The sequence below is a fragment of the Lolium rigidum genome, chromosome 3, assembly GCF_022539505.1.
Source record: "Lolium rigidum isolate FL_2022 chromosome 3, APGP_CSIRO_Lrig_0.1, whole genome shotgun sequence".
NCBI lineage: Eukaryota > Viridiplantae > Streptophyta > Magnoliopsida > Poales > Poaceae > Lolium > Lolium rigidum.
In genome coordinates this window covers 243132530-243136864 of record NC_061510.1, presented here as the reverse complement: position 1 = coordinate 243136864, position 4335 = coordinate 243132530, and positions in this window count along the sequence as shown.

Sequence of the window (4335 nt, the reverse complement as noted above, 5' to 3'; positions counted from 1 at the left end):
ACAGAAGTAGGAACTCTAATTATCTTATATATCTCCCATTCTTTGCTTATAGCTGTAACCCAATCCGATAGCTTAGTAACACAAATCTTTATTAAAGTGCTGAATCAACTGAAAGGGGGAAAATGGTAATGAATGACCAACAAATTGGGCAAATGTGGCGGATTGTGCATCTGCAGCTCCACTTAGGTGATCCTCTCACATTTAATCTTCTCTAAGTTCAATAAAATAGAATAGTGCATAGCTTATCTTTCTGTGGGCTGTAGCAACTGGAGACAAAACATCTCCTTTTGAACTGCCAGAAGCAGCAACTAAATCAGCGATGCATGCAAAATCGCGGATGAATCCTACAGAAAATAGTACCACTGAGTATGTTGTTGTTAAAATGAATCAACATAGTTACTATAAGTATGTCTTTTGTCATCTTAAAGTGCAATCCTTATGGACATAGCTAAAGGTTAGCTGGCTTAAGTATACTTTGTACATTTAAAAAGAAAATGCATATAAAGTAATTACAATCCGGATAGCTTGTTAGTATAATGTAAAAACATTGTTTTCTGCATCTTCACTGAAACAAAAAATATCAGGTGTCGGGAATAATAATGTTACTTGACAAAATTGTACAAAAGAAGATAAAATGAATCAACTGCCATTTTGCAATATATTATACAATGAGATAACATTTTTCTGCACACCCAAGTAAGAATGTGAATATAACAGGCTGTATATACATTCATGTGTGCATTTCAAAGGCACACCCACAAATCCACAGCCAGTAAAACAAAATTGGTCACGATCTGAATTAATATCCATCTGTTCCACGTATCAGAGAAAAGCACAACAAAGATGGATATTTGCAAAATGCGGTCAAGTTACAATGGTCAGTAGGCTGCAACCAAGCAACATGTGAGGAAGAAATAAATGTAATCATGAAGTGACCTCATATTTCACTATGTAATTTCATTTGGGGATCAATATTTACAAGCAAGAAAAATAAAAAAGAATAGGGAAATCATCATATATTTAAGATGAACAAATATGTGGCGAAGAGAAGTGAAGTGCATATATGAAACAAAGGCAAAGTACTATAGCTTAGAATAAAAAATAGTTGAATAGAAGAAAGGAAATCGACTTGCCTTTACTGCACTGCTGATGGGTTTTGATACCATCAATCATGCATTGGATATTACAGAAGCAAGCGAAGGAGCAAAACCTCCTTTGGCGTGCTATAATTTCAGTGAAGCTAGACATAACAAGACGGTTCATATAAGCCTCGTTTGCCTCGTTTTTCTGCAACCACCACGATCCCCACAAGAACCATTAAAAACCAGGTAAATCAATATCAGACAAAATTATAATCAGCACATCTGAACAGAAAGCTAATGCCGAGCTGACAGAGATAGACACGCATGTTTCGCATCAATAAAAGGCCATTTGGGCAGGCCAAAAATTATGTAAATTTTAAGATATTAGCTACGGAGTACTAATTTGAGAGGGATATACTTGTTCACAGCCAACTATAATACTCTGCAGATTGGTTTCCCATTTTAGCAAAAAAGGAGAAGAGGAAATACATGCCCTACGGAAGTCAAGCGCCTCCCATAAAGACCATTCACTATGGTAGTAAATCGAACACTTCCACGGAAAGGTTTTTATTTAGGAGAAACTTCGTGCTCAATCATTCAATTAATCATTTTTTGGCTTCATCCCTTCCAAATTTAGTTCTTGCACCTGGATCAAGTTCAACAGCTAAACAAATTCAACTGTCGAATACATTATTTTGAGAATAAGTAGCGGGATACAAACATAGCTATTCTTAGCCTAGAAACACATGAAGGGCGTTTCAATCATTCGACAGTGCATATGTGAATCGGGTCCGCTCTATCTGTAATCTACGAACAGTCAGCTGCAGCCACGAGTTAACTATGGCTTAGCAGGTGTCAACTCAAAACGCCGATCTATACAGAATCTAAGAATAGGCACATGCGCAGATTTTTTTTTTCGAGAATTAGGGGGGGGGGGGGTTCCCACCGCTTGTTATATTACTCGACATGGCTGGCGGCCAGCACAAAGTGTACAGGGTGAAGGAGAGGTACAGGGGGAGGGAGAGACATATACAAGCTACAAGGCGGAAAGCAATAGCAAGCTACGGAGAGTATCAAGCCTCCCCCGATCGATGGTTTTATATCGCCATCTCCAGAGCATGAGGTCGTCAGCAGCTCGACGAAGGACCAAACACGCCGTAGAAGCTTTGGTGTTGAAGACGAGGTCGTTACGCGCCTTCCAGAGCGACCAGAGGATCGTCGCAAGGCCAGAGTGCCAAATATGGATCATCGTTCCGGCGGGAGGCCGCAGGTCCCAGATGGAAAACGGGCCCCCGGGGATGGCGGTGCCCATCCGGGCCCAGACCTCCGTCGCCAGGGCGCAGTCGAAGAAGAGGTGTCTCCCAGTCTCAGGGAGATGGCAGGCGGCGCAGATAGCTGATGGCGCGCAATTCTTGGCGAAGAGGTTGGCCCGCGTGCTGAGCCTGTCGATGTCGGCGAGGTAGGAGAAGATCCTGACCTTCGAGGGCAGCCGGAGCCCCCAAGAGGCACAAGCCGACGCGTCCCGAGGGCGAGGAGGGGACAGTAGCCGGTACGCCTCCCTAGTGCTGAAGGGGGGGGGGGCGGACGGACTGTCGATGTAGCGGAGGTCCTGTCCAGCGGAGAGGACAGTAGCGCGCACAATGGCCTGGATCGCAACCAGGTCCCGCTCGGCCGCCGTGGTGAGCCGGGGCTGAAGAGAGACTCCGGAGGTGACGACCCGCTCGACCGAAGCATGAGGCCGGGTAACATGTGAGAAGATGGCGGGGTACCGCTCAGCAAGTGGCTTGCCCGGAAGCCACTTATCAAGCCAGAAAGCAGTGGAGGTGCCGCTCACAATCGTGGCGCGGGTGACTGCACGGTAGAGTGGCAGGCACTCCGCCACGATCCTGTCGAGGAAGGAAGGTGAAGCAGTGGAGTCGCCAAAGTCTCGTCCTGAGTGAAGCCAGTACCAGTCTTTCCAGGGGAGAGAGTCAGTATGGTGTAATTTATGGACAAAGTTTAAGAGGAGGCACCTATTCTGCCGGTGGAGATTCTTGATGCCGAAACCGCCCTCCTGCTTAGACAACATTACCTTGTCCCAGGCAATTAGGCAGCGAGCACCCGAGCACGAGTCTTTACCTGTCCAGAAGAAAGCGCGGCGTCTCTTGTCTATACTCTCAAGCACACCCTGTGGAAGCAAATACGAGCACATATAGTATGAAGCAAGGTTATTTAGCACCGCATTACATAACACCAGAGCGACCCCGGAAGAGAGGAGGAGGGCTTGCCAACCGGACAGCCGGCGGTCGAAGGACGGAATTAGGGGGCGTAGGCGTAAACGGGGAGCTTGGTAGGGGACAGGGGGAGACCCAAGTAAGGCTGCGGGAAGGAGGAGATAGGGCACCCTGCAGCCTCCGCCATGAGGTCCTCATCGGAGCGAGAGACAAACATGGGGAGGAGGCAGGACTTATGGAAGTTTATGGCAAGCCCGGTGGCGTTAGCGAAGTTATCAAGGATAGTTTTGAGGCGGGGGGCCGCAGAGGCGTCGGCTTTGCAAATGATGAGAGTGTCGTCGGCATATTGGAGAACGGGGCAAGGGCTAGAGGGGGAAAGGGGGTGAGAAAGCTCGCCATCGGCGCAGGCGTTACGAATAAGACGCTGGAGGACGTCAGCGACGATGATAAAAAGGTAGGGGGAGAGGGGGTCTCCTTGCCTGAGGCCGTTACGACATCTAATCCAGTCGCCAGGCACCCCGTTGAGGAGCACAGCCGTATGCCCAGTGTTGAGGATACGAGCCATCCAGCCGCACCACCGATCATCGAAACCGCGGGCTTTCAGAATAGAAAGGAGGCTGTCCCAGTTGACCGAGTCAAAGGCTTTTCGGAAGTCGATTTTAAACACGAGCGTGGGTGCTTTCCTGTTATGGCAGCACCGAAGGATGTCTGCGGCATACACAATATTCTCGGAGATTCTACGACCAGAAAGGAAGCCGGTCTGGTCCGCGTCGACAAGAGCATGGATGGCAGTTTGGAGTCGAGTGGTGAGGACTTTGGTAATGGCTTTCACGATGCAATTTTGGAGGGAAATAGGCCTGACGAGGGAAGGGTTGTTCGCCGCTTCGGTCTTCGGGAGGAGGACCAAAAAGGCACGATTGATACGAGTGAGATCAATGGAGCCTTCGTAGAAGGACTGAAACACCGCAAGGACATCTGAGGAAACAGTGTCCCAGAAGGAATGGAAGAAGGAGGGGCCAAAACCGTCAGGTCCGGGGCTA